The sequence below is a fragment of the Triturus cristatus genome, chromosome 10 (assembly GCF_964204655.1).
Source record: "Triturus cristatus chromosome 10, aTriCri1.1, whole genome shotgun sequence".
In the NCBI taxonomy this organism is placed as follows: Eukaryota; Metazoa; Chordata; class Amphibia; order Caudata; family Salamandridae; genus Triturus; species Triturus cristatus.
The window spans coordinates 132,040,843-132,048,416 of record NC_140593.1 but is presented as its reverse complement, the minus strand read 5'-3'; positions in this window follow the sequence as shown (position 1 = coordinate 132,048,416).

Below are 7,574 nucleotides of genomic sequence, written 5' to 3'. Positions count from 1 at the left end.
GAATGTGGGCATGACTTGGGGGATGTAGGGATCCATGCAACAGCAGTTTACCGCGGGCACATTGCCGGGTGCAGGAGGTAAACGAGCAAAATACAAGGAATGCGAGCCACCACACACTCTGCAGCACAAATGTGCAAGCTAATATTCAAAGTTAGTGATTTATAACCCAATACCATGCCATAACAACCCCGTGTACCCCGACCATGCAATCTGTTTTAGCTCTATTGTACACCAGCATGGCTGCTTTTCAGCATTACTAAAAGTTAATGGTGTAGAGAAGTGTGGAATGGAGTGTCATAGATTGGAGTGGCATGGAGTGGAGTACAGTGCTGTAGAGTGCTGTAGAGTGGAGTAGAGTGGAGGGACATATAATGTTGTAGAGTGGGGTGTCACAGAGTGTTGTGCAGAGTGGAGTGCTGTAAAGTAGAGTAAAGTGGAGTAATGTGTCAAGGTGGAGTGTGAAGGAAATGACCCGAAAAATGGGTCATTCAGGTCACTCGGGACCACCGCTATGCCTTCCCAATAATGAAGAGTCGGTCAGACAGAGGAGAATACAAACCACACATTTATTAGCAATTGCGTTGCAACGGAGCCCAGTCTGACCTGTCTCTTTGGAGGACAGCCGAGGGACTGACTCCCCCCAACTCGGGGCTAACAATTATATAACACTTGCACCTTCAAGGGTACGCCCAGTCTGGAAAATTCTAGTTCGGGCCAGGATGAACAAAGGAGGCACACAAGGAGGAGTCATGTTACAGAGCCGGGTACACGCTATCTCGACCCCAAGGCCACTCGGCTGGGGCCTACCATTCTAAGATGTGGGAACAAACATTTCCAACAGCAAAGGTATGCAAAACAGATAACACATTTGACTAGGGCAGCAAGATTTCAGCCTTGAGTTTGCACGCAGAAAAGGGGGGGCAGGAGCAGCGGCTCCGCTGAGGCAAGCACCATGAGACAGAAAGCTTGGTCTTCAGTCACAGTACAATATGGCATGAATAAAAATGGTGCCATCAATGCTAACATAAGAAAGTACCCGGCTTATAAGTGCAAGGAAAAAGCATTTAGGGTCTAAGCAGCACATAATTGAAATTTCAAATCTAACAGACCCTCCTTTTAGCATTGCATGCTATATTTTTATTAGTGCCATCAGGTAGGGTCTTTACAATTCTAAAACATCAAAACTAAACACTTATATATTTCATCTGTTAATAAAGTGAAACTGTCCAGTAAAGCTAGCACCATAAAATGTCAACATACTGAATTAGTATTCAAAAATATCCTCATCAATGTCGAGCAAATCCTGAATACTCTGCATCATCATGGCCTTTGCATTTGGGTCAGGTCCCTGTGCCCTGGGACATACTTTTAGCATTGAAACGCAACATGCACAGCAATCTGGAAGATAATGGATACATAGGCAGCACGTCAGGATAATGCCCGCTATAGCTACCAGAAAAATGAGGATCTTCCAACCCCACGTTGTGAACAAGTCCCAGAACCAACCGGCAAGGTACCAGGTACCATTCTCCTGATGTATCTCTGAAGCTATCTTGTGCAATTTCTGTATGGCAGCATACACAGTGGGGGCGTGATCAGGGATGTAAATGCAGCAGCTACTACCAATGACGTGACAGGCCCCACTCCGATCAGCTAGGATAATGTCTAAAACCATCCGGTTCTGAAGGGCAACAAGTCTCGTGGCCTGGACATCTACTGTAACATTTGTCAATATTACTGCTGCTATATTGCTAACCTCTACTACCACCCTGGTGAGTCATCTAATATTGAGGCTGTTGGCCATAGGACCCCAGAAGGGTAAAATGCCTTTCATCAAGTCAGTAAACTGTTGTAGGGTCGTGTCTGTCTGATCTATGTCATCTGTGTTGATCATTCTCTCAACTTGCGGGGGCTGAGACACTTCTATGCTGTAGGCGGTGATCCATGTAGTAGTTGGGAGGGGCTATATATACTGCGGGCAGGAGGTAGGAAAGGTAACATCGCCCGGACCAGCCCTCAGGGAGCCATACATAGCCACGGCCCCACAGACAAAATAAACATTAGGCGGCGGAATCAAGGGCGGACCTTTGGATACCCTCAGTGTATTAATGGTGTTGCATCGGGTCTCCCCCACCTCTATTTCTCCTGTCCCCTGAACACAAAAGGGGGCAATCACATCCACCTCTTCCAGGGGTATGGGCTTATCTTCTGTGACATTGCAGGCTTGGAAGGATTGGTAATACTCTGATGCATTGAACTGCAAGAATTTTTCCCTTTCCACCTCTGTCCAGTTCCTCTTCCTTCTTCGATCTGCTGCCCTGAGACAGGAATTCAGGAACACCCGACTAAACTGCTCACTTCCAGGGGAAACACCAGGTGGGACTCTATGTTGAAAACGCATATTCATTGTCAGGGTGCGGAAACAAGTACTTTTATGTTCCAAGGAGTCAGCTCGAGGGAACAAACGGACCATACTAAGCAACGTTACGTGAACCACCCCTCACAACTATTCACGTAAGAGAAAGACATAGGAAGCAAGTTCTCGCTTTGGTGTGTTACAGAGGGAAACAAACCACACACCCAACATTTTGTCGTATTAATAGGCAGCATTGGCTTTGTGCAAAGTCTGGATAAAAACATTGTCCTATAAGACTTCCGGTGTTCTTCCTTGTGGGGTGCTAAGGTGACAAAAATATGCTCTGCATCCTGTTGATGGAAAGAGTGCAGATTTTTAGTCAACTCATAAAGATAGTCAATCAACAATGGGTATTCGATCTCGGAAAACCTCTGAGGCCACAGGACGCCCCAGACATTCGCTGGGTGGCCGAACACGACCTTGCAGGGGGACAATCCTGTTCTAGATTGGGCCGCAACTCTGGTGGACATCAATGCTAGGGGCATCTGGCCACTTCAATGCTGTACTCTCTTTGATCTTAGCCATTTTTAGCTTGAGAATTCCATTATATTTCTTGACTAGCCCGGCTGGCTGAGGGTGGTTTGCTGCATGAAACTTTTGTCTGATGTGTAACCCATCGCACACTAACTGGATGACTTTGGCATTAAACTGACTACCGTTATCACTCCAGATCAAGCGAGGCATCCCGAAGCACGGGAAGAACTCTTTTAAGAGCACCTTCGCCATCGCTAGGGTGGTATTCTCTTTCGTGGGGTAAGCCTCAACCCATTTTCTGAATGCACAGACAACCACCAACACATATTTCAAGTTGTTGACTCGTTCCATTTCAATGTAATCCATCTGGAGAACCTCGGAAGGGAAAGAAGGTGGTGCAAAACTGCCAACAGGAGTGGGGATACCTTTTCCAGGATTGTGCATCAAGCAAACCATGCAACATTTTAGTAAGTGCGCTGCCACTCTGGGAATGTTGTCATTCCGCCACACGGGATCTAATAACTTACAGATCCTTTTCGTACTAATGTGTGTGGGTCAGTGTGCCATAGTAACCACAGGGAGAAGATATGCATCGGGCAACATCCATCTCCTTTTTTCAGACAAATCCGTCCAACATCCATCCTCATCCAACGCTACCGTACTCTCCTGCCATATTGCAACTCCTCTATTGTGGCCTCACTCTGAATCTCTTTCACACTATCCAGTGTGTCCTCAAACATTCCATTGTCAGGTACTCACCTCGCTTGTCCTGCCACAAGCATTCTCTTCATCTTTGAACGCGCTGTCTCCTTTGCTGTCTGAGCCACAAATCCATTTCACCTCCCAAAATCATCAGTTATCGCCTTGTGTGCACTACACTTTATCACTGCCAATTTCGAAGGGAGTGCCAGAGATGACAAGAGTCTATGGATTAAGGGGCCATTCTGTATCTTTGAACCATGTGATGTTAGAAACCCCCTCTCTGCCCAGAGCCGCCCAAAATTATGAGCCCCTCCAAAGGCACACTGGCTGTCAGTGTAGATATTCACAGCCAGTCCCTCACTCAGCTCACAGGCCCGGATAAGGGCCACTATCTCAGCTGCTTGCGCTGACTTGTAGGGAACCCGTGATGTTTCAAATACAGTGCATAGGGTGGTGATGGCATAAGCAGCAGTTGTCGTACCATCTGGTAATTTAAAACAGGAGCCATCAACATATAGTTCCTCTTGGGGTTCAGATAAGGGAACATCAGTCAAGTCTACCCATCCCTTTGTCTCTTCCTCCATACAGAAAATGCAATCATGCACATCCGCTTTGTCACTATCAGAAGGGAGGGGTAGTAACGTGGCTGGGTTCAGAGTGGTACATCTTTTGATAGTGACAAGTGGTGCAAACAGGGTCAATTCATAGCTGGTCAGACGTGCACTAGTAAGGTGCTGTGTCTTGGTTCTATTCATAAGTGTGTTCACAGCATGGAGGACCATAACTGTAAGATCAGTATCAAGGATGAGCCCTGCGGATTGCCTGAGAGCGACGGCCACAGCCACGGCAGCTCGGGAGAGCTCTGGTGACGTTATCAAGCAAAGCAGAGAAATACGCACATGGTCTTTGCTTACCACCAAAGGCCTGTGTTAAGACAGAAAGCGCGCAACCAGCCGTTTCGTGTACATACAGAACGAACGGCTTCTGGCTATCAGGAGTACCAAGCACAGGTGCAGAGCAAAGAGCTGCCTTTAGCTCTTCAAAAGCAAGCTGGCAATCATTCGTCCAAGGGAGGGGTTAATGCACATCTTTAGTACTTAAGAACAGCATGGGCTTGAGGATCCAGTGGTGACAGTAGGAGGTAATGCCTATAAAAGCCAGCACATCCATCTACGTCTTGTGGATGGGCATCTTAGTAATAGCCGAAATGCGCTCAGGTGTTAGTCTTCTTCCCTCCTTCGACAGTAGGTGACCTAAAATGTAGATCGTCCACATATTGCAGTAGGACATTCCCTGAGGGAAGGACCAGGGAGTCCAATTGTGCCTTTAGAGCTTGACTGCAGATAATGGGACTTACAGTATAGCCCTGAGGAGTCCAACAACATTTAAAGCTTCTGCCGGCTAGGGAGAACCCAAAAAGGTACCTGTTTTGGGGGTGCATTGGAATGCTGAAAAAAGCGTTCTTTAAATCAATGACAGAAAAGTAGGTGGTGGAGGGTGGGATCACTGTCAAAAAGGCAGTGATGTCTGGAAAAACCGGGAATTGGGGGACCACGATCTTATTCACCTTGCGCAGGTCGATGACAAAACGGTAGACATCGGGGTGATCATCGGGAGAGCCTGATGGTGCCCTCTTCAATATGGGGAGAATAGGGCTGTTGTATACATTCGCATTCGTCTCTTCCACCACTCCAGACTCAATCAAATCTTGTATAATCTGCAACGGTGCCTGTTCTCCAGGCTTAGGCATTTTATACTGGGGAAGACGGGGCAGAACTGCATTCTTTTTCACTCTAATAGAGACTGGGGGAATCTGCAACAGACCCACATCTGTGTCACCTGTGGCCCATAATGTCGAAGGCACCTCCCTAAACTCCGCAGGTAGGGGCTCATCCTTTGAAAAGCACTGCTTGGAATTCACTACTCTGGGTCCAATTGTCATGTAGACACCATCCGGGGAGCAAGAAAGAGTGGCATGCAGCCTCTTCAGCAAGTCCAAGCCCATTAAATTCTCCCCACAATTAGATGTCAATAAGAAGGGCCAATCCACTGAGAAAGGACCTATAGTCAAAGCCAGTTGCTTGGAGATGGGGCTCACAACTGGTATGCCTGAGAAGCCTACCGGGACATTATTTTGGCCAGACAGAGCTGCCCCGTGGACCAGTGAATGAGAAACAGAGCTCTTCATTGCACCTGTGTCCACCAAAAACTTTTTCGTTGAGCCCTGCAGAATAGCAGTAACATATGGTCCCCGGTGATCCACAGGAATCTGGACTGGTCCCTCACCCTGCCCTTGGCTGTCTTAGCTGTGTGAAAATCCCATCACTTCATCCAAATCGTAATCATCATGGTAATACTGTCACCCCCTCAGGTCATCAAAATAATTCTGACCAGACTGACCCGACCGCTCATCCTCTTCTCGCCTATCTCTACCCGTCCCCGCTTGCATTCGCCCTCGTCCTCTGTATCCTCTTCCACGGGTCACCTCCACTCTCTTTAGTAGTACCAGACACTCACTATGCCAATGCCCCTCTTCCTTACAATACACACATTGGTTTGGCCCCACGGGCCCAGTGTTCCCACTAGTACGGGGTAGCTGCCGGGCCGGGCCCATTCCCGTTCCCGGCCATTCCCATTCTCTCTCGCCCCCTGCTGCAGCAACACTTTCGTCTTCAGGTATTTCTTTTTATTCTCTACTTTCTCTTTGTACTCATTCTCCCTGTGCTCATAGTACTGAGCCATACTCAGTATGACCAATGGAGAGGAAATCGTCCATTTGCTCTCCGAAGCCTGAAACCGAGTCGCGATCTCGGGAAGCAGGTTCGTGACAAATCTATTAACAAATAGCCAAATTCCTCCCTCCACTGATAAGTCCTGGCCACTAAAATCCCCAAACAACCCTTCAAATCTTGTGAAAAAATCAGAGACACTTTCATCCTTCTTCTGGCGGCAGGTTGTCAACTTGTCCCAATCCACCCTCCTTGGTGGGATCAAAGACTGCATATACATTATTATTCTGCCCGGTAAGGCTAGTATCTCAGCCTTAGGCTTCTCACCAGGCATCCGCTCTTTGTCCCATGCCCTAATCTGATCCAATGTACCCACTAGCTCCCCTGCATGATCCTGCATATGCACCTGCCACCAGATATGAACTGGGACTAGCAATCCAAAAAACATTTCAATGTTGACCAGGGTCATCACAATCGAAGACACTGCCTCAAATAACTCTTTATAGTATGACGTCGGATTCTTCCTGGGTTGGGTAACTGAGTCTTAAGGGTCAAAACTTCACTTCTTTTCCAAGGAGTATAGACCTATTTCTCCTGGAAACGGGGCCTCCGCTCTCTGTCTAATAACATTATTCCCGTCTCGGAGCTCCGGTATTTCAGGGCGGTAAATGGGATGCACCTCCCTCATGGAGATCTGAGAAATAGCAATCGGGCTCCTTTGGACCAATCTAACTCGGTATCCAATCAGGGTAGCAACGTTACTAAAAACCTCATTGGGTGCCATTCCAGCTGCATACACTCAGTCTCGGATGTCATAAATAATTTTCGGGGCCACACCATTGAAACATTGCTCCCATAGTCCAATTAGAGTGGCTGACATGTGTTGAAGGGCATGCCGCTGCACAAACGGCTCATAATCCTTCAGAACTAGGTGAACACTGCACACATCCTCCACAATATAAATTGTGTTATGGGCCCACTGAGAGGCCTGGTCAGCCACCATCTTCTTCTCCACATCACTCACATCAGATTGCATCAGCACTCTTCCCATTCGCTCCTTAGCCGCCTCCCAGTCTCCCCCTACCGGACCTCTCGACGGTGTCCCATCGTATGGTAAATGTGAGGGAGGAAGTTGAGTGGAGGGTGCACTCAGAGATCTCCCGTGCCTTGGGAATGGGGAAAACAATGACTGGGAGGTAGGTGTAGCGGGGAGGGACAGGGAGGAACTGTCGGCAATAGTTCCTTCATGTTGG